General features: G+C 44.4%; 1 protein-coding gene across 21 annotated transcripts in view; it reads left to right on the top strand.

Annotated features, from left to right (window-relative positions):
* MBNL2 (muscleblind like splicing regulator 2) overlaps nt 1-23940 on the top strand; it is a 257792-nt gene that overhangs the window by 109474 nt on the left and 124378 nt on the right. For 3 of the 21 annotated variants that reach the window (XM_077297140.1, XM_077297143.1, XM_077297128.1), the window contains exon 1: nt 7190-7399. The exons of 17 other annotated variants lie outside the window; for them this stretch is intronic. The gene's annotated coding sequence lies outside the window, so the exon portion shown is untranslated. Of the gene's footprint in view, nt 1-7175; nt 7400-23940 lie in introns of those variants that run through there. One more of the 21 variants, XM_077297134.1, reaches the window with a different exon arrangement.

The raw sequence follows: 23940 nt of genomic DNA, 5'->3' as shown, positions 1-23940 counted from the left end.
GTTTTGCAATCAAATCTTGTAAATTCCCTGTTATTCCTAGGTCATCACTATGACCTTTGCCAATATTTGTTTATTAGCCACAGTGGTGATATGTTATCCATTTTGATATTCCCGTTGCCTCCCTTCATGCTGCAGTGTACCAGTGGGGGACCATTGGCATGGCAGTGGCAGGATATTTAAAAGACTAGTAATTACCTCTTATTTTTAGCCATAAGCAACCCCTTTAATGTTAAAAAGTAACCACCATTTACTTTATTATTCCATAAATCAATAGTACACATGAAAATAGGCAACTTTGTAAAATATTTTAACAGGGAATTTTGCTTCTCTCTCCTCCTGGATTGATCTTCCCCTCTCAATTCACAAGTACAATCTGTATTCAGTAAAGACAGACTTTGCCATTATTGAGATGAGAGATGGCAGTTGGTGCTCTTAAAATTCTATGGAGTGGGAAGGTGGTAGAAGGAAGGAGGAGCTAGAGGAAGACACAGATATTCTACTGCAAGTTCTCCTGAAACAACACAGTTCTCCATAAATGTTTATAAGCAAAAAATGGCATCTGATATCTCAGTAATAAGAGACAGATGTTACCCAAGAATTGAGAATTTTAAGAATGAATGTCCTGGAGGAGAAAGAAGCTGATTAATCTGATGAGATATATTACAACATTTCTGATTTTCATGTGTACTATTCATTTATGAAAAAAAAACCCACACTGTTTAATCCCGTCATGACTTTTGAGAGACAGTTACATCAAAGGTCGTGTCGCTGCCTTTGATGCTGACTTGCACACCCGTGCATCTTTCCAAGCAGATGATGGCTGATTTAATCAGCCATCATGTGCTGTTAACAGCCGTTGGTGGAGCGGAACTTAGCCCATGGCTGTTAACCTGTTAAATGCCGCTGTAAATCTCTGACAATGGCATTTAACATACGCCGGCAGGGGGTTTCGGCATTCAATGCACCTATCGGCGCGCTCATGATGTGATGTGATGACCCCCGTGCCTGTCATTTCGATACTCCTGTGAAGGAGTATGGAAATGACAGGAGACCGTTATTTTCCGTATACATAGCAGTGCCCACCCACTACTGTGTACAAGTGATTAGACAATCGCAGCTTCAAGTCCCCTAAGGGGGCTAACAAATCAAAACAAAATATGAAAAAAAAAATTGCAAAAACACAAAAGTTCAAATCACCCCCTTTTAAAATTAAACAAAAAAAAACAAGCAAAAATGCACATATTTGGTATTGCTGCTTTAGTAAAAGTCCAATCTATAAAATAAATTAATCTGATTGGTAAACTGCGTAATATTGCAATAAAATACAACAAGAGTGGATCAAAGCATTGTATTCAGCCTTAAATGGTATCAGTAAAAACCTCAGCTCAGGGCGCAAAAAAATAAGCCCTCACCCAGCCCCAGATCCAGAAAATTGTCTCGGAAAATGGCAACGCACGCACTTTTTTTTACACAAATTTCTGAATTTTTTTTTTCACCATTTAAATATAAAAGGCGATGCATGTTTGGTATCTGCATACTAGTAGTGACCTGGAGAATCATTTTGCCTGGTGAGTTTTACTGAATCGTGAACATGGTGAATAAAAAAAAAAAAAAACAATTGGGAAATTCTACTTTTCTGGCAATTCTCAAAAATTATGGCTCTTGGAGGGAGGAAAAAATTAAATCAAGCAAAAAAAAAAAACAACGCAAAATTGCCTGGTTGTAAAGGGGTTAAGGACTTTTAAAAGATTTAGACTTCCCAAAACTTAACAGTGAGGCGGCACAATCAAAAACTAGAACGAGGAGGAATCTTGAGTAACATTCACTTTAATGGGGAAAGAGCTAAATATTACATGTGTGGCTATATCCGACACCCACCATGCGGGTCTATGGGGAAGGAAAAAGTCATGTTCTTTAACTACAGGGTGAAAGGTCTAATAGGTGATAAAAGTGGACCAGGGTGTTTGTGGAGAACCCTGTGGAGTATTCCTGGGATTTGGCATGTCTATCCTTAGAAAAATAATGAATTAAACACAGAGTTACAAAACTGCAAACTACAGTATATGGACTTTGTGGTTTTTTTGGCCAGTTCTACTCTGTGTTTCTAGTCTATGTTTCGCCTGTGTTTTGGAAGAAGTAGATCAGTGACTTGGCATTATAGAGTGCCCTTAATCCAAGTGTACAGAAGGAACAGCCAGGGACATTTTGCACATTGTCTAAAGTGGTTCATTTCTGCTGTACATCGAATTTAATGAGCTGTCAACATTGTAGGGCCGCACGAGGCAGAAAACAAGCGCCTCTTCGCAGTGCTCGGGAAGAAGACTTTACAGTCACGCTGTATTGCGTAGGGCGTACTCCTTTGTGTTCCTGGTGCTTCCAATTAGGTATTATAATTCTTCTCTCACTACTTTCTGTATTGTTTTATGATTTCTGTGTTTTGGTTTAGTTGAATTTAAAAATTATAAATTTGAGCACAGCAAATAAGACTAATTTTCTATATACGCAACAGATTTTAGGTCAGTTGACAGTCGCAGAGGCAGGGACTCACTCTTTTGAAGACTCCAGCTGTATTCTTTTCAAAGGAAATACCTTAAAGGGAACCTGTCACCACGTTTTTGGAAGATGGGATAAAAATAGCGTTAAATAGGGGCAGAGGTGGGCATTACATTAGTGTGTGTGTTATGCGTTTATTACCCACCTAAGTTGCCGAAATAACTTTGCAAAGTCTCCGTTTTCGCCTGTCAATCAGGCTGGTCAGGTCACATGGGCGTGGTGTCTTCACCCAGATTTGGCGTAGTTTTCCGTTGGTGGCGTAGTGGTGTGCGCATGCCCAAAGTCCGGAATCCTCTTCCAGGGGATTTAAAATAGCGCGGTGTTCGTTATTGCATTGGTGATCGGTGGGCGCGGCCATCTTCCTTTGGCCGCGCGTGCGCAGAAGCGGCGCTCTGCTGGCCGCGGCTTCAGGAAAATGGCCGCGGGATGCCGCGCGTGCGCAGATGGATATCGCGGCGGCCATTTTCCTGAAGCCGCGGCCAGCAGAGCGCCGCTTCTGCGCACGCGCGGCCAAAGGAAGATGGCCGCGCCCACCGATCACCAATGCAATAACGAACACCGCGCTATTTTAAATCCCCTGGAAGAGGATTCCGGACTTTGGGCATGCGCACACCACTACGCCACCAACGGAAAACTACGCCAAATCTGGGGGAAGACAACGCCCATGCGACCTGACCAGCCTGATTGACAGGCGAAAACGGAGACTTTGCAAAGTTATTTCGGCAACTTAGGTGGGTAATAAACGCATAACACACACACTAATGTAATGCCCACCTCTGCCCCTATTTAACGCTATTTTTATCCCATCTTCCAAAAACGTGGTGACAGGTTCCCTTTAAAATGCCAAAAACATTTTGTGCAACTTGAAGTTGTGCAAATTGTTTCAGTATTTTTAGAGCAGTCCGTGCAGCTATGCCAATGTGTGCGGGGTGTAAGGGTGTGACAGGAAACGTCATATGTCTCTCCCCCTAAAGACAATGTTTTCAAGGAATGTTCTCAAATGTGTTGTGTCGTGATTATATTGTATTTTGTGAGTTATGTGATTTGTGAATTTTCATAGAGTTCTATAGGCACTAAGTGATACAGTTACTGTAATGCAATGTGATTAATGTATAGCATGAACTATCTATAGTATATAGTAAAAGCCTAGGGTTAGGTTTAGAGTATAAGTTATAGCATAGGACTTAGGGATTAAGTTAGAAAGGGAAAATAGTTGTGGGCATACTAGATGTAGTAATTATAGTGCACAGGATAAGTTTACCCAGCAACCAACTGCTGGGGCAGACAGAGCAAAGAAACAGTTACTATTTGGTCCAGTCGAAAGTGGGAGGGATTATGGTCAGTTAAAGGCAATCACTTCCTGGTTTAAGTCAGTCAGTGAAAGAGTTCATTGGTGACAGTTGCTATTGAGAGTTAGGGTACGTTCACACAGGACTTTTTTGCTGCGTATTTTTGCTGCTTTTTTTATGCTAATTTTCAGCTGCTTTTTACAGTACCAGCAAAGCCTATGAGATTTCAGAAATCTCATGCACACACATTGGGTTTTTGTTTGATCAGTATTTTCTGCTTTGCTGCGTTTTTTGGACATAGGGCATGTCACTTCTTTCAGCGTTTTTGCTGCGTTTTTGCAGCGTTTTTTCACCTATTGACTTGAATGGGTGATGGAAAAAACGCTGCAAAAACGCTGCAAAAACGCATGTAGCATTATTTGCTGCGTTTTTTGTGCAGAAAAATCATGGCCAGCAGGAAGTGATCTCACAGCCAAGAGCTTAGGGGTGTGGTTAGTGAGGTGTGAAGAGCCATTGTGAGCCATTGTGAGGTGTGAAGAGCCATTGTGAGCCATTGTGAGGTGTGAAGAGCCATTTTGAGGTGTCCTGATTGTGATCTATTGTAAGGGAGTTCCTGGTAGTGAGGTGTGAAGATCCATTGTGAGCCATTGTGAGGTGTGAAGAGCCATTGTGAGGTGTCCTGTCACAAAAAACGCATCTATTATAAGCAGCTGAAAATTGACATAAAAAACGCAGCAAAAATACGCAGCAAAAATACGCAGCAAAAAAGTCCTGTGTGAACTTACTCAAAAAACGCACCAAATACGCACCAAAAAAACGCACCTAAATTAGCATAAAAATACGCAGCAAAAAAGTCCTGTGTGAACTTACCCTTAAAAGTGCAGCGGGCTGCTAGCAGAGGCAAGTATGAGTTGTGCTGGGCTGTATGAGACCGTAACAAACTCTCTGTGGATATTCCTGCAATGTCCGGAGCTCAAGGCTCGAATGGGTGGCTATGGAGAGCGCCAACTCTCCCCTTCGTGCAGAGGAAGTTGGATGTGAGGGAAAGTTTATGGATCTCGGCAATACTGCGGGGCCGGGCAGAAAATCTCTAGGGCTGACAGGAACTGTTACAGCAGGGATAGTTCAGGCAGAAAGGAAAGCAAATGTACTGTGTTAGACTAGTTTCACACTAGCTTTTGCATGAGCTGCGGAGGGCTGCGGACTTCCTCCATGAAGCCCCGCCCTCGGCCGAACCTCCGCCTCTAGCTCCGCCTACTTCTGCATGCGGCCGGCGTACCTATCTTTAACATTAGGTACGCAGGTTGTGCAGCAGTATGCAGATGCTTCCGCATGTGTCGTTTTGACGATGCAGAAAAAAAAAATTGCTACAAGCTGCGTCCTACGCTGGTCGCCGCATCGTCAAAACGACGCATTCGGAAGCATCCGCATACAGCGGCACGACCTGCGTACTTAATGTTAAAGATAGGTACGTGGCCGCATGCCGGCCGCATGCAGAATTAGGCGGAGCTAGAGGCGGAGGTGCGGCCGAGGGCGGGGCTTCACGGAGGAAGTCCGCAGCCCTCCGCAGCTCATGCAAACGCTAATGTGAAACCGGCCTTACTGAAACAAGAAACGGAGGGTGCTGTGCCCGATACTGCGTGGTACAATCTGATGTATGTCAAGTAAACTGTTAAATGTTGAAACGAACTGGTTTATGTCTGGCTGTTGCTGGGTATGGAGAACTGAAGACAGCAGAGCCCTACGGCCGGCTAGTGAGCACCCTACACGAGATGGCACACTGGGACACTATTTATCTGCGGGTTGGAAGGACGTGGAAACGCAGCCCCTTGGCCATGACTTCCGCATCTTACACAGGCCTTGATGGAGCCTGATCGGCAAACTCATCTGAATTCTCTGAAGATTCATATTGTTGTCGGAGGCGCCTGGCTGTTGTAAGATGTGCCTAATTCATAAGGAGACTAATGAGATAGGGGCATTTCATGAATTGGGCCCAATATTTTTATATGCCACTTGTCGTATTATAGCTGGGTCTGGAGGAATCTTCCTATGTTGGCCGGGCTAAGACTGACCGGCTTGGCTGCAGATGAAAAGAGAGAATCCAAGGCGCTTGTGAAGGAAGTGAGTCCAGCTTCAATACACAAAATGAAATCCTTTATTTCATGATTAAAATAGATATGGCAACACTAAAATATCCCTAGGCAGGGGCATGATTGGGAATAAGAGATGCAAATAAGTGAAACCGGTCGCGTTTCCAACGACTGCTGTGTTCTTAAACTCGGTCTGATGACCATTATATGAAGAATTTTGCAAGTTAAGGTGAATGCATGGTCGTAATGGGGCTGATATACAGATTACATTGATACAATAGGTGAAGAAATCCGCTCTGTGGTTTTTCTTTCAATCACCATTTGAAGTTTTCTGGTGATGAGATTTGGGTGCACAGGGCCCAGAATGTTTAATTTCCCGGCTGGTCTTAAATAGAATTACAGCGGGGCAGCGCATAAACAGATCGAGATCTTGGCTCAGTGACATCTTTTAGAGAAGCTGAGCACAAAGAACTGTAGATTTGTGGGAAAAGATTCTGTATATTTAGTATTTTATTCAGTGAAATCCCTGGTGTTTGTATAGGAGTCCAGTGGGCGGTCCTACTCAGTGATTGACAGCTGTCTCTGCATGCAGCCATACAGGCAAGACAGTCAGTCATTAGTGAGACCGTCCAAATACCAGGGATTTCAGTGAATGAAATATAAAAATTAGTAAAACTTTACCCACAAAAATGTAGATCCACCTGATCATCTCCTCCTGCTGTGTAACATCACATAGCACTTCCATCATGCCAGGTATACCCCAGTAATGGACTGATGTGCTGCACTATGCTGATGGCTCTGCTGCAATGTAGTTTGTGGATTGTGAGAAACAGCCTCCCTGATGCATGAGTGATGTGCAGCTCTGCTCTCAGGGGTTAATGCAGCAGCCTGCAGTGTCACTGCAGCAGGAGAGGGCAATGTGGCTGTGGCTGGGGCTCTCCTGCCTCTGCAGCTGTTGCTGACTCCTGTTCCTGTCACCTTCAAGCAGCCGCAGAGCTTGCTGGGAGTTGTATTTCAGGGTGCTGAGCCCTGCAGTAGGATGATGCAGATGCTCACATTCTGGGGTGGGTGACGAGGACCTTGTGGAAAGGAAACTCCATTTCCATCAGTATGGCTGTGGTGCACTGTTGTTTTTGCACACTAGTTCTGCTGTATTGCAGTGTCAATCAGGATGCTGGAGCCAGTGCCGAGAAGCCAGGGATGAGGGACCTGCCTCTTATTGGTTCCTGTAGACTGGGAGGGATAGGAAGGAAGGGCTGCAGAGTGACACTGTACAAGCCATCTCTCTCTGCTTCATCATCTGATGGGAAACCCCTGGAAGGGCAAAGCATCTGTGAGGGGGCCAGCGAGGCAGGGGCAAGACAGGCTGTGCTGCAGATCATTGCTGCTGGGGTGAGGAGGAGGAGGAGGATGCTTGTCAGAGAGGGGAGGACTGGCGCAGCAGAGGAATAACCAGTGCTGTGGCAGGTAAGGATTGCTCAGTGCCCCTGCATGGAAGAAGAGTTTGCTGCAGTCTGCTGCATACAAGTGAGGACCCTGGCTAGCCCCCCATCTGATGGCACCTGCCACCCTGCAGACATAGCCCTCACTGCTGGCTCTCATGTGTCAGCTCCAGAGCCCCATCATTATCCCTGATCACAGTGGAATGGTGGCATCATCTAGCTGCATTGATTTGGAGGATTTGCTCTCTATAGGGTGTAAGTGTATATTGGGTTTGCAGTGATAATAACGCCTACTTCAATTATGCCACGTTCATGCAATATTAATGAGAACACACAGCCAGCAGAATAAATTAACGGCATCAGATTTTTTTTCCTCTTTCCCAGAAAAGCCTTGCTTTTGCTATTTAGCTCCTCGTCAACTTCCTAGGTTTCTCTCCAGCCTTATAATAAGATAAGACATATTTGTTAGAAATTGGCGTGTCTGTAGCAAAGGGCATAGTGGGAGCAGTCAGCAAGTGGTGCCCTCCCCGTACCCTGCCAGGCAGGCTAGGCCTCAGGTGTAGCCATGGCTGGCACTGGACAGAGCAGAGACCTCCTAGGGAAAGCGAAGTCACCTTGTAAGGGCTTATTCACACCTCAATATCTTACATCAGTGTGTGTATGCCAAAACCAGGAGTGGGGCTTAGGAAAACTGTAAATGAAAGATTGACACCTGTGTCTTGGAGACGCCTGGTTTTGGCATACAAATACTGATGTGTGAATAAAGCCTCAGAAGGTGAGCCATTCATGCTGAAAAAGAGCATTGAGGTGTGTGGTTTTATACTGCAGTTTACGAAAATGGATAATCATGCTTCATATATATATATATATATATATATATATATATATATATATATATATATATATATACACACATACACACACACTTCAAACTGCAATTGAAATCCATACACAATGTGTGATTTTATATATATATATATATATATATATATATATATATATATATATATATATATACATACTGTCTTACGTGCAGTCAATCTGAAGAGCCCCTTCTTAGTAGTGGAAGCCGTTGACCGCAGCTCCTCTGCAGTGTGTATGCCCTGACTGGTGTGCCTGAAGTTTAGGGAGGAAGTATGCAGTTAATAAATGTGCCTTTAGTATGCACCATAGACCTAAATACCGTAGCTCCAAAACATTAATTAGAATGGCAGATATATGGTTATTTTTGGAGTACGGTATATTTGGTAGTTTTTTATGATAACATATTCCCAATAAAATATTGCATATTCATTTTACGTTTTTTATAAATTCTCATTATCTGCAATGAGAACTATATGCTTTTGTTGCGTTCTCTATATTCTGTTCCATAGAGTTAAGTTCTTAGGACTGAGGTTTGTAAACCATGTCGCCAACATATGTCTGTACCTGGTTGTTGCTGTGCAAATTTTCACGTTCTGCACTAAAACCTGGTGTCGGTAGCTGAGATACAGTATGTGGAGCTGAATACCATAGTTTAGCTTTACTTGTCTGCTTGCTGTGCATAGACTGGATTCTCTAGCAACAAGACATTGTTCTGCAGGGACTGTTAAAAGCAAATAAAAAATATCTATATTTAGGCCTTTGTTAGCCACAGATAGATCACTCAGGGAAGCTTAGCTAAAGCTGGTGTTGGAGTCTTTTTTCCACAGTGGCATGGTTGTAGCAAGCGTCACTGTCCTCGCCTTCGTAGCAAGAGATCAGCCTCAGCCTGGACTTCCTTTGATGTTCAATTCGACAGAAGGCCGGGACAGTGACGCCAGTGCTGATTCTGCTCCGGGCTCATGTGTCCCAACACCGAAACACAGCCCTGGGACTGTGAGTGCCGACACCTCTCGAATGGCGCCGGCAAGGGAGGTGAGTATAGCCTTTTTTTAATTTTATCAGGGCCAAACATTTAGATCAAGAAGGGGTTGTCCTAGTAGTGGACAGCCCCTTTAATGCAAGTCTGTGAGAGCCAGAACAAATGACCTCCGCGCCACTCCATGAAATAATAATTTTTAAAGTGCCAACATATTTCGCAGCACTTTACAATTTTAGAGGGAACTTGTACAGCCAATAAAATACATTACAGAATAACACATAAGTCAGATGCCAAGAGGAGTGAGGGCCCTGCTCACAAGCTTACAATCTATGAGGAAATAGGGGAGACACGAAAGGTAAATGGTACAATGTTCTTATATTGTACGGTCCAGCAATCAATATAATAAATAGAGAATTCACATTATTCTGCATGAACCAGTCACTATTCAGTAGTTGTACAAGCACAGACACAAGTACATGTAGTGGGTGTAAATAGATAATACGAAGGTCATGATTTTGAAGAAAATTTTGTATAGTCAAAACAGGGATAGTTAGTTAAGAGATGTGGGCCAACAGGCCAGTCTAAAGATATTTGTTTGTGTGCCAATGTTTATACTGTGGGTATTGGGAATTCATCGAATTGTCCTGGGTAGTGCATTCCAAAGAATTGGTGCAGCACGTGAGAAGTCTTAGCAGAATGGAGGTCATTGGTAGGGTGGTAGACTGAGATAAGTGAGGAGATGTAGAGTGGTGCTGAATCGTGGAACGCTTTGTGGGTGAGAGTGATAATTTTATTTTGAACTCTGTAGCTGATGGACAACCAGTGCAACGACTGGCCCAGGGTAGAGTCATTGGTATAGCTGTTGGAAAAGAATATGATCCTGGCTGCTGCATTCAGGACAGATTGGAGAGGGGAGAGTTTTGTATGAGGGAGACTGATTTGTAGAGAGTTGGATTAGTCCAGACGAGAATAAATAAGAGGTATAGTAAGAGTTTTTGTCAAGTAAAAGGGAAGAAAAGGTCAAATTCTAGAGATGTTTTTGAGGTGCAGGTGGCAGAAGCGAGTGATCGGATGTGGGGAGTGTGAAGGAAACATCTGAATCAAATATGATACCAAGTCAGCGAGCATGTTGGTGGGCAGTAATGGTTTAACCACACACAGAAATGGCACCCGACAGTAAGGGGAAGATGAGAGGAGGAGGAGCCAGCAAAAGATACAGTGAAGGAGCGGTCAGAGAGGTAGGAGGAGAACCAGAGAGAACAGTGTCCTTGAGGCCGATAGAGAGGAGCATAGTGAGGAGGAGCTGATGATCCACGGTGTCAAATGCTGCAGAGTGTTTCGGATTATTGTGACTGTATATATCGATTTACTATAACCTGTGTTTGCTGGAGGGCTGCCAGAATAGGAGGATACGAATGACCCCCTTAATTAACTAAGCACGATGATAAACAATTTAGAATGAAAGCTGAAGATGTGATGCTAAAGGCAGCGTGGACCATTTTTCCTATTTCTGATACAGGCCCAATATGCACTGTGGACCCCAAATTCCAAATGTAATGTTTTAGAAGCTGTTTAATGTTTGCAGTATCCTATATTTCCCCTGTACAAGTGATGTATAGCCAAGAGAAGTAGGAATGGACAATACAACTAAAGTTATGTCAAGTAATGTTCAGGTAAAGAAGAAAGGTGCAATGCACATGTACAGATAATTAATAATGCAGTATCAAAAGAATATCCAAAAATATACTAAGCAATAACTATGTGCAATAGAGTGCCATGTGCATGGCCACCCATAGCCACTCCTGGAAAAAGCATCATATGGGAAAGAGAACCCCATGCATATCACCAAAAGAGAATCTGTCACCAGGTTTTTGAAGGCTTCATGATGTAGGGGCAAAGACCCTGATTCTAGCAATGTATAACTTACTGGGCTGCTTTCTGTAGTTTTGATAAATCACTTTTATCTGCTTCAAATCTTCCAATTCTCTGAACACCCAAATCACTGATTGTGCATAGGCAGAAAGCTGCCAACCAGTGCTGGAGGCTAGGTTATACAGAACTCATGAATATGGAGGACTACATGGCAGCAGGTTTACTAGTCCTCTAGTGATAATCTCCTGCTGATAAAACATCGATTTTATCAAAACTACAGCCAGAAGCCCATTAAGTGATACATCGCTGGAATCAAGAGTTTCTGCCCCAACATTATGCTGCTCTCAGATTAGGGAGCAGAAACCTTGTGAAAGATTCCCTTTAACCACAGCTGCCATTTCATCCATCTTTTTCTTTTAGATACAGACTCATCTGGCATAACATGTAAAATGGAGGGAGAACAACATTTTATTTAATAGAGAAAGGCATTATAGATAAGAAATTGAAGATTTGGGCTTGAGAGACAAAAATGCACACAGGTGTCCTGCCTTGTCTTTATGGTGGCTGTGGAATTTGTAACTATACGTGATAAGCCACTGAGCTACTAGCAGGAGTGGCCCTCAACTCCGCAGTGACCGTAAGGCTACTTCCACACTTGCATCGTTTGGTGTCCGTCGCCTGTAAATGTGCCCGCAGGATGCGTGTTTTTTTTCCCATAGACTTGTATTGCTGACGGATCGCAATGTATGGCCATACGTCGCGTCCGTCGTGCACTGGATGCGTTGTGTTTTTGCGGACTGTCGTCACAAAAAAATGTTCAAGGGAACGTTTTTTTCGTACGTCGGGTCCGCCATTTCCTACCGCGCGTGCCCGGCCGGAACTCCGCCCCCTCCTCCCCCTCCTCCCCGGGACTTTAGAATCGGCCCCGTACCGACGGAGTGTGAAAGAAGCCTAAGCCATGGTTGCTTATTGCTTAGCACCTCCTCACACATTGGATAATAGTTGGCCAAACCTGTTGATTTCAGAGGGATCGGCTGACCATCTAACGTGTGCAGTGGCCTCCAGACTCTTCCCGGATACATGATGTCGGCGGAGAGGATTGGGCTGTTGGAATTTCAAGCTTATCCTTTGTTCGTCATGGAGATAAGCTGCCAGCAGAGGAGTCTGGCAGTGGTTCTCTCAGAGAACACAGGAATGCTTGTCCGATGGGCGAGTCTGGAGACATAGGGGTCATCCTAAAGACTGTTCAGCCTACAGCTATCTATGAGTAGACCGATAAAAGGCTGTAGTATACTGGACTCTAAGCTCTTTTCAGTAGGCCCCATCAGTGGTATCATATTGGCTTTCCATATTACCTAACATGATTATTATTGGATAATGAGAGGGGGGATAACTACAAGGAAGCTTGAATTTTATATATGTGGTTACATGCAGACAATATCCAGTGAGTCACAAATATGATGTGGGGAAAAATCCTATAATAGATCTTAATCCCAATACTGGATTAGAAGGAAATATGGTGTGAAGATCTCTCAGCATCAGGAAGGAATGTATTAGAAGGCAAAACTTGATCTGTGTTGGCGTTTTGGAAGTATGCCTCATTGTGATGCTGACTAGTGCTGAGCGAATGTGCTGGGATAAGGTGTTATCGGAGCATGCTCATGTGCTATCTGCGTGCTTCATTAATATGTTTGAAACCCCGCGGCTGCATGTCTATCTTCTGTTTGACAACTGGACCAGATGCAAGGATTGCCTATCAAACAACCAATCCCTGCATGTGTGGCGGCTGTCGAACACATTTTTCATGTACGCCAAGCATGCTCAGATAACACCTTATACAAGCACGTTCGCTCACTAATGCTGATCATTAATAATAATAATAATAATAATAATAATAATCTTTATTTTTATATAGCGCTAACATATTCCGCAGTGCTTTACAGGTTGCAGACATTATCATCACTGTCCCCGTTGGGGCTCACAATCTAAATTCCCTATCAGTATGTCTTTGGAATGTGGGAGGAAACCGGAGAACCCGGAGGAAACCCACACAAACACGGAGAGAACATACAAACTCTTTGCAGATGTTGTCCTTGGTGGGGTTTGAACCCAGGACTCCAGCGCTGCAAGGCTGCTGTGCTAACCACTGCGCCACCGTGCTGCCCACATTAATATTAATTAAGTGATTAACCTCTTTATCTCTCATGATTCCTTGTATTTAATAAGCTCAGTCTAGTGCTGTATAAGCTGAACGTTTTTCTAAGCTAAATGTAGTCATTTCAAAATTTCTGCAAAGAGCTAATGTGAAATGCTTCTAGGAAATAAAGGCTATGGTTTGCTAGTCTCCCTGAGGCCGGCGCAGACAAGGGGCGGTTGTGTACCGCTTAGCTTTGAACCGTGTGGTAGAACTACATGCTACCATATGCCTCAGCGCTACTTGCCGCAATAAACTCGGAGTGGTTTTGCTGCAAGCCTGGCCCACTACCACCCTGCAGATCTCTGAGGCTGTAGCATCATTTCATAAGATAGCTACAAAAATATGTGCAATGGTCGCAACGTGTGAACTCAGTGGTGGACAAGGCGTTAAACATCAAATGCTGATGAATGAACGCTTACCCTTGGTATTTCTAGTGCTGGTAGCATGACATAATCACATGAAAAGGTCACAATTGCCAAAACCCTAACACTAAATGACTGTCGCACCAAAATGGCTATATTCAGATCATGGCTCAGTATTTTCAGAGGGAGTAGGTGTTCATCTTGCACATAATTTAATCAGAGATACAAGTTGGCTACATACCTTATGTGTTCTATTAGATCGGGGTGGGGAACCTTTTTTCTGCGAAGGGCCATTTGGCTATGTATACCATCCTTCAGGGGCCGTACAAAGTCCACCCACAAAGTACATCCTGACTCTGGCACTGGTGTCAGGACGTAATCTTTCATTGCATGCCCTTCAGTGTTCAGTAGTGATCACTGTGTGTGTGCGCTAACAGAGCAAGAAGAAATTAATGAGCTGGTGGCAATCAAAATACACCACTCTGCCCACGCATGCGGTCCCTGAGAATCTGCTCTCGGGGGCCTGATAAAAGGTCATCGAGGGCCGTAAATGGCTGTGGGGCCTGAGGTTCCCCACCCCTGTATTAAATGCACTAAGATAAGAGGTTAGTCCTATAAAAATTCTGTTAATGGTGTTGTCCCACCGTTGAAAACCTAATTATTGCCTTATCTAATTGAATTCAGAGGTCCTGTACGGTCCGCTATATCCAGACTCGCTATGGGCCTCCTTACCCAAACTCACGGCCTAAAAGGCAGATATGAAGCTCTTACGTTCTGGTCAGGAGATCTATGGCCACCCTGGACGTTACAGTCCCTTTTTCAAAGCCATATATGATGCTGTTAAAAGGGTATTGTCAAGTTGTCTTTTCAGCATCTCGGAGCTATGCAGTCTCTGTACTGCTTGGTTGCTGGCAAGGCAGGCTCTCCTCCTTGGTGAGTATCAGAGCTTTAGTATTAGTAGAACTATACAGCTCAACACAAGTTCTGCTGTAGCACACCCTGCTATCATTGCTTTGTTCTGCAGTGCAAACTGATATCACTGTATGGACACAGAGATGTCAGGGCATTTGAACAAGCGCTCAGATTTGGACATCAATAGTAGAGAGCTGAGTTTAGGAGACCTGCTGTGAATGCTGTCAGCTCCTGATTTTGCAAGATTTATTACAGCATCTCTTCAGAAGATGATAGGATGGGGAAGGCACGTGAGCAGCTAGCTGCTGTATAGAAATCAATGGGCTGGAGAGCTGACTGGCATGTTAAGCAGGGCTGTGGAGTCGGTAAGCCAAATCTCCGACTCCTCAATTTCCTCTGAACCCACAGCACTGGTCACTACTGAGCATGTATATAAAGTGCAGCACAGATTCATGTCAACTAAAAGCCGAGATCCTTAGATCAGGAACAGAACAGACATTTCATAACTTTTCCAAATTCTTTTAGAAACATTTTCAGCACAGCCTGCACTATACTACTGTATCCAATTATATATTTTAGGGGTCGGTCCATTTTGCTCCAACTCCACCAAAATGGACACCGACTCCATGATTCCGACTCCACAGCTCTGATGTTAAGCGTTAACTCCTCTCCTGGAATGTAACTACTGCTATTCCAGATCAGGGTTTGAAGGCCAAGCTCCATGCAAATGAGCTGTACACTATGAAAGATAAAAGCTGTTGCAGGAGAATGACAGCAGAAAGAAAAAGCAAGTCAATTGCAAACGTGCTTATTTTCATGCTGTCTGACTAATTAAACAAATTTAACAACTTGAGAATACCCAGGGAACCTGTCAGCAGGATTGTGCACAGTAACCTACAGACAGTGTCAGGTCGGCGCCGTTATACTGATTAAAATGATACCTTGGTTGATGAAATCCGTCTCTTGGTTGTTGTGTAATCATTATTTTCAGTTTTTAGTTAAAGGGAACCTGGCACCCCCCCCCCCAGGTGTTTTTAACTTAAAAGAGCCACCTTGTGCAGAACTAATGCCTCTTTTAGTTGGGGTCCCTGCCAACGCTGAACTATTCTTTTTTAGAATTTGCCTTTCCTACCTGTAGTTTGTCGGGGGGGCATGTCTTTTCCCCCCTGACACAAACTCCTCCCAGCCATCACTCAGGGCCGCCGTACCGCCGGGCGCCGCTTCCACTTCCCGCATGGAGCGGGAAAGGCCTGCGCTGTAAGTTCCCATCATGTGATGGGAGTCGAAGGGCAGCGCAAACTGCGCATGCCAGAAAAAAAAAACTTACAGCACCGGGGACGTTAATGAAGGAAGTGGAGGCGGCGCCTGGCGTACAGAGGCCCTGAGTGATGGCTGGGAGGCATTTACAGGTAGGAAAGGCAAGTTCGAAAAACGAATAGTTCAGCGTTGGCAGGGACCCCAAATAAAAGGTGGCCCTTTTGGTTAAAGGCGCCTGGGGGTGACAGGTTCCCTTTAATGATATGCTCGTGTCCCTGGGCAGCTTGTGGGGGGGGGTCTTCATGTGGTGATGTGCTTAAGTATTCATAATGAATATTAAATATATCTTGAAAAAAAAAAAACTTCTGCAGGCGCCGTCACCTGCTCTGCAGCCTGATCGCATATGTAATATGTTTGTAATAATTATAGGGGATAACTCAGGAGACTCTTTGCGTGGAACAAGACAACTACAGGACACAGTTTTATAAGTGGTAAAGTCTATATTATCACACGGTGATTCAAACAGGTGCAGAGAGAAACTCAAGTCCACAACACTTGGAGTAAATATTAAACGCAGCTTAGCAGTCTATAGGGAACATCAGAGGAAAATGCAATCAAGCAGAAAGTCTATGAAGCACAGTTATTCTTGAGGATACTTGACACGAATAAATCCTTGTCTTAGTCGAAACACAGATAGATAAGCTTATAAGGCAGTTAAAATCATATCTTAGCTCAACCAGGGAGGCCTGGTTAATAGTCTCAGGTTTTTGCAGAGCAGCAAAGCTTACATGTCCAGCAAATGCAGATGGAAGTAAACACGAGCAGCAGATGAAGGAGGATTACTGGAAACTGGTGTATGCAGCAGGAACTCAGAGCAGAGTAGCAGGATCACCACACAGGTTCACATAAGCAGGTATATAGCCAGGGAGTAATCAAAAGTCAGGAGCTGGATGCAAGGCAGAATACTCTAGCACAGACTGAAGGCTGGGGTGGAGTTTTATAGCAGGAAGACACAGTGCACATGAGACCAAAGATGCCATCTTGGAAAAGGGCAGTAATGCACAAAAGGTAAAAAATGTTCAGAGTCCTGACATTACTCCCTCCTTAGAAGCTTCCTCAGGACGATCCTGGACCTGGTTTCTCAGGGAATCTCTGATGAAAACGAGAAATCTTCTGTTGGGCATTTCTGTTGGGGATATCCCTGCCATCTTAACAGATATTGGAGCCGATTCCTGCGAATCCTGGAATCAATAATTTCCTCCACCACAAATTGTTCTTGCCCATCAATCACCACAGGCTGCGGAGGTGGCACAACATGTCCCTGGAAGGTATTAGGAGATACAGGCTTTAGTAAAGATACATGAAAAACTGGGTGTACCTTCATAGTCCTAGGCAGCTTCAGCCGGCAGGCCACAGAGCTCACAATACCGTTGATCTTGAAAGGGCCAATGAATTTCTGTCCCAAGTTTTTGTGAAGGAACGTTTAACTTCAGATTCTTAGTTGCTAACCACACAGAATCTTCTACCTTGAACATGGGTGCAGGTTTACGGAATCTATCAGCCGATCTCTTATAACGTTCTTGAGCTGTGGTCAGGGATTCCTTCAGAACCTCCAGATTTTGTCTCATCACAGTCAGCCTTTCCTCCACTGCCGGAACCGGAGAATTAATTGGAGACCTAGGTAAAATACACGGATGATAACCCAGATTGGCAAAGAAAGGTGTAAATTTAGTGGAGGCGCTTTGAGAATTATTATATGAAAATTCGGCTAACGGCAGCAACTCCAACAAATCATCCTGGAGATGGCTGACATAGCATCTCAGATATTGTTCCAGCGTCTGGTTGGTACACTCAGTCTGACCATTTGTCTGGGGATGGTAAGCGGAAGAGAGACAGACATTAATATTGAGTGCAGAGCAAAACCCCTTCCAGAATCTTGAAGTGAACTGTACTCCACGGTCAGAGATGATCTCATCTGGAACCCGATGCAACCGAAAGACATTCTGTATAACTAAGTTCACTGTATCTTTAGCTGAGGGGAGGCCGGTGCATGGAACAAAATGAGCAGCTTTAGTCAGGCGATCAACTACCACCATGATTGTATTCATGCCCCCCGATGTAGGCAGCTCCACAATAAAGTGCATTGATATAGACCCCCAAGGGTGGGACGGAACACGTAATGGTTGTAGAAGACCCGTAGGTGCCACATGAGGAGTCTTGTAACGGGCACATACCTCGCAAGAGAGAACATAGTCCTTGGTATCCTTCAGGCAAGTTGGCCACCAGAAGAATCGGCTCAGGAACTCTTGTGTCTTCTGTACCCCCTGTGACCAGCCAACTTGGAGTCATGTACCAACTTGAGGATCTGCAGACGGACGACCTCAGGGACGTAGATACATCGATCTCTGAACCACATGCCACCCTTAAAGACAAGATTAATATCCACAGGTGGGTTGGCCAGAAATACATCACCGTCATAGGCCTCCCTGCACTCCTTCCACAAGTCCTGATCGTGGATAACTCCGATGAAATTGGCATCAGATAGAATGGTCTTGGACGGGCCTCCAGGTAAGGAATCCGCAGCATGGATTCAGGATAAAGCATCAGCCTTCCCATTACGAGAACCTGGACGGTACGAGATAACAAAGTTAAATTGATTTAAAAATAAGTTCCAACGAGCCTGACGAGGAGAAAGACATCTAGCGGATCTAAGGAACTCTAAATTGCGATGGTCAGTTAGCACTATGATCTGTTGTGCAGCTCCTTGCAGATGATGCCTCCATTCTTTGAAAGCCGCAATAATAGCCAGCAATTCCTTGTCTCCCACGTCGTAATTCTTCTCTGCTGAGGCTAGTCTACGGGAAAAGAAAGCACAAGGATGTAGCAGACCCTTCTCTCCAGTTCTTTGGGAGAGAATAGCCCCCAAAGCATTATCAGAAGCGTCCACCTCCACAATGAAAGAAAGTGTTGGATCTGGGTGTATCAACAGCAGTGCTGATGTGAAACAGATCTTAAGCCGATCAAAAGCTTCTTGAGCCTGTGATGACCACTTAAAGGGCTTTTCCTTCTTTGTCAAGGAAGTAATGGGACGGACAATATCAGAAAAATTTCGAATGAAGCGTCTGTAGAAATTTGCAAAACCAATAAAACGTTGGACCTCCTTAACGTTCTTGGGTACCGGCCAGTCAAGGATAGCCTGAATCTTACCAGATTCCATGTTCAGCCCCTGGGGAGAGATGATATAACCTAAGAACTGTATCTCAGAACGATGGAACTCGCATTTCTCCGGCTTGATATACAGATGGTTCTCTTTCAGACGTCTTAAAACAGCTTTGACATGTTCTTCATGTTCCTGTAGAGAGTCAGAAAAGATTAGAATATCGTCCAAATAGATCACCACAAACTGGTCCAACAAATCTCTGAAAATGTCATTAGCAAGGTGTTGAAACGTTGCAGGGGCATTACAAAGCCTGAAGGGCATCACGAGATAATATTCAAAGTGTCCATACCGGCATCTGAATGCTGTCTTCCACTCATCCCCTGGACGAATACGCACCAAATTATAAGCCCCACGAAGATCCAATTTAGAGAACACCTTAGCATGGCGGACTCTTTACAGTAATTTGAGAATCAGAGGTAAAGGATAACGGTTTTGTACGGTTACCTTATTGAGTTCCCGATAGTCAACACAGTGTCTCAGGGTCCCATCCTTCTTTTTTACAAAAAATATAGGTGCCCTTGCTGGTGAGGAAGAAGGACGTATGAAGCCTTTGGCCAGATTTTCATCAATATACGCCTTTAAGGCTTGAAGCTCAGGTGCCGCCAAAGGGTATACGTTACCAGAAGGAATAGCTGCCCCAGGAAGCAGCTCAATGGGACAGTCATAATGCCTGTGTGGAGGAAGCTGATCTGCATTCTTCTTGTCACAGATGTCAGAGAACTCTTTATATGCTGGAGGTAAAGAAAATACCTGTACATGTGGTTCCGTAGCCGTGGACTCAGGGACAGCTTCTGTTAACGCTGAGTTGCTCCTTGTTGGAAAGATAATCTCCTTGGTCTCCCAGTTGATAATTGGGTTCTGAGAACGCAACCAAGGAATGCCTAAAATCACAGGAAAATGAGGAGAAGAAATTAGCAAGAAAGAAAGTTGCTCCTGATGATTACGCTCTAACAAAATTTCAAGGGGTACGGTCTCCTGATCCTCGGGCCCAGAGATTAGAGGTGACCCATCCACTGTTTCCATGGTAATTGGAGAGGCTCTTTGCTGAATTTCAATACCATGTTCCTTGGCAAATGCGATATCCATGAAATTGCCACCTGCACCAGAGTCAATCATAGCTGCACTGGAAATCCACTGTCCTGAACACAGGATCTTAATAGGGAGAGAACAGTAAGAGTTCTTCTCCTTCAGCTCCTTGGGGGGGTGAAGTCATAGAAAGTGAATGCAATACAGTGTTTAAAGGCAGGCTACATTCAGAGATGTCAGATTCATCATCACAGTTGTCATACTCCCCTACTGCTGCTAGCACCTTGTTAGGCCGTCTAGGACACTTAGGACAATTGATCAAGAAGTGGTCAGACTGGCCGCAGTAGAAACATAGACTTTCACGAAGGCGATGCTCTCGGCGCTCATTGATCTCGCGTCTCTGAACGGAATCAATTTGCATGGGCACCTCCTCCACCTCCCGAGAGGTTTTACCTGCAGGCTCTTTGGAAGGAAGGGAAAAGTTAGAAACACAGTTATATGCAGCAAATTTCTCCTGCCTACGCTCAGTAAGGCGAATGTCTATGCGCACACAATGCTGTATAAATGTCTCTAGCTCTTGTGGTGACTCAGAGCGAGCTAGTTCATCTTTTATAATACTAGACAGACCCCTTTTAAAAATAGGCAATTGTGCATAACTGTCCCAATTGGTATCTACCGCTAATCTCCTGAATTCAGTGGCATACTCAATAACAGAACGTTTAGCCTGGCGTAAAGACAACAAAGCAGATTCAGTGGTTGCACGGCGATTAGGGTCATCAAACATTAATGCCATAGCGGCCAAGAAATCATCCAAGTTATTTAACCGTGGGTCACGAGACTCAATCATCGGATTCGCCCAGGCGAGCACTCGTGAGGTCAGTAGCATTATTACACACAATACTTTTGGATCTATCGATAGGAAAATGGTCAGCATGCACATCAAAATATAGCATACATTGATTCACAAAGCCACGAAATTTGTCGCGATCACCATTAAATCTGAATGGGGCAACTTAGGTGGGCTAGCTGGTGGCGGTTGCCCAGAGGGTAAAGTCACTTGTGCAGCTATTTGCGTGCTTATGTCCTGAAAAGCCCGTCCATACTGGAACTCTATGCCAGCAAGTTTGTTTTCCTGGGCTGCCATGCGGTTTCTTAAGTCCTGCAAAGTTTGTCCAAACACTTGTTGATTGTGTTCAAAGCTTCCAAACTTCTTTTGCAGACCTTCCACATCTTTCTGCAGTGATCTAATTATGGAAAACACCTGCTCTAATCTGCTCTCTGCAGTCATTGTTCCAGCAGTCTCCTTTTTTTTATGGCTAGAGTATCCTGTAATAATTGTAGGGGATAACTCAGGAGACTCTTTGCGTGGAACAAGACAACTACAGGACACAGTTTTATAAGTGGTAAAGTCTATATTATCACACGGTGATTCAAACAGGTGCAGAGAAACTCAAGTCCACAACACTTGGTGTAAATATTAAACGCAGCTTAGCAGTCTATAGGGAACTTCAGAGGAAAATGCAATCAAGCAGAAAGTCTATGAAGCACAGTTATTCTTGAGGATACTTGACACGAATATATCCTTTTCTTAGTCCAAACACAGATAAGCTTATAAGGCAGTTCAAATCATATCTTTGCTCAACCAGGGAGGCCTGGTTAATAGTCTCAGGTTTTTGCAGAGCAGCAAAGCTTACATGTCCAGCAAATGCAGATGGAAGTAAACACGAGCAGCAGATGAAGGAGGATTACTGGAAACAGGTGTATGCAGCAGGAACTCAGAGCAGAGTAGCAGGATCACCACACAGGTTCACAGGAGCAGGTATATAGCCAGGGAGTAATCAGAGGTCAGGAGCTGGATGCAAGGCAGAATACTCTAGCACAGAATGAAGGCTGGGGTGGAGTTTTATAGCAAGAAGACACAGTGCACATGAGACCAAAGACGTCATCTTGGAAAAGGGCAGTAATGCACAAAAGGTAAAAAAGGTTCAGAGTCCTGACAATATTTATAATTAAGTAGATGGTTGCCCGATTCTAACGCATCGGGTATTCTAGAATATGTATGTAGTTTATTTATGAAGTTTTATACAGTATATAACACAGCCCACGTAGTATATAGCACAGCCCATGTAGTATATAACACAGCCCATGTTTTATATAACACAGCCCATGTAGTATACAACACAGCCACGTAGTATATTGCCCAGCCACGTTGCATATAGCACAGCCCATGTAGTAAATAGCACAGCCACGTAGTATATTGCCCAGCCACGTAGTATATTGCCCAGCCACGTTGTATATTGCCCAGCCACGTCGTATATTGCCCAGCCATGTAGTATATTGCCCAGCCACGTAGTATATAACACAGCCACATAGTATATAGAACAGCCCATGTAGTAAATAGCAGACACGTAGTATATTGCCCAGCCACGTAGTATATTGCCCAGCCACGTAGTATATTGCCCAGCCACGTAGTATACTGCCCAGCCACGTAGTATACTGTCCAGCCACGTAGTATATAGCACAGACACATAGTATTTAGCACAGACACGTAGTATTTAGCACAGACACGTAGTATATAGCACAGACACGTAGTATATAGCACAAACCCGTAGTATATAGCACAGCAACGTAATATATAGCACAGAGACTTGGTATATAACACAGAGACGTAGTATATAACACAGGCCACATAGTATATAGCACAGGCCACGTAGTATAGAGCACAGCGATGTAGTATATTGCCCAGCCACGTAATATATACCACAGCCACAAAGTATATAGCACAGCCCACATAGTATATAGCACAGCCCACTTAGTATATAGCACAGCCCACGTAGTATACCACACTGTCACGTAGTATATAACAATGTAGGCACCATATCCCTGTTAAAAAAAAGAATTAAAATAAAAAATAGTTATATACTCACCCTCCGTTGGCCCCCCGGATCCAGCCGAGGCGTTTACAGATGCTCCTCGCGACGCTCTGGTCCCAAGAGTACATTGCGGTCTCGCTAGATGATGACGTAGCGGTCTCGCGAGACCGCTACGTCATCATCTCGCGAGATCGCAATGCATGGACCGATCACCGGAGCGTCGCGTGGAGCGGGAAAGGCTGGATCCGGGGGGCCGAGGGAGGGTGAGTTTATAATGATTTTTTACTTTTTTGTAATTATTTTTAACATTAGATCTTTTTACTATTGATGCTGCATAGGCAGCATCAATAGTAAAAAGTTGGTCACACAGGGTTAATAGCAGCATTAACGGAGTGTGTTACACTGCGGCATAACGCGGTCCGTTAATGCTGCCATTAACCCTGTGTGAGCGCTGACTGGAGGGGAGTATGGAGCGGGCACTGACGGCAGGGGAGTAAGGAGCAGCCAGACTGTGCCCGTCGCTTATTGGTCGTGGCTGTTTTGCCGCGACCAATCAGCGACTTGGGATTTCCGTGACAGACAAAAAGACAGACAGAAGGACAGACAGAAAGCCGGAAGTGACCCTTAGACAATTATATAGTAGATTTCTTTGCTGTTCTCCTGTTATTAAAAAAAAAAAAGAAAATCCATTTGAAAATGGCACTCCAATAGCTGCTATGGGGCAGGCGCACCTGGCACCATCTTGTCTATGCAATCAGGCTGCAGCACAGGAGCCACCGCCAGCACCTGCCTGCAGAAGGTTTTTTTTTTTCTACAGTAGGTACAGATATTCATTATGTAAACTATGGGGCAGGTCAGTGAGAGAGCAGTGACCTGTCAGCAGTCTGCATTATGAGCAGCTAATCAGAGGATTACATGAAGACCCCCCTCCATGCCTGCTCTAGGGCATGGCAAATAGATAATGGCTGCACTCAATTTTACTGTGCTAAAGCAAGGAAATGTGC

The sequence above is a fragment of the Ranitomeya variabilis genome, chromosome 3 (genome assembly GCF_051348905.1).
Source record: "Ranitomeya variabilis isolate aRanVar5 chromosome 3, aRanVar5.hap1, whole genome shotgun sequence".
Lineage (NCBI taxonomy): Eukaryota > Metazoa > Chordata > Amphibia > Anura > Dendrobatidae > Ranitomeya > Ranitomeya variabilis.
Note: the sequence above shows the minus strand (reverse complement) of the source record. Positions and strands in the feature narration are given on the sequence as shown.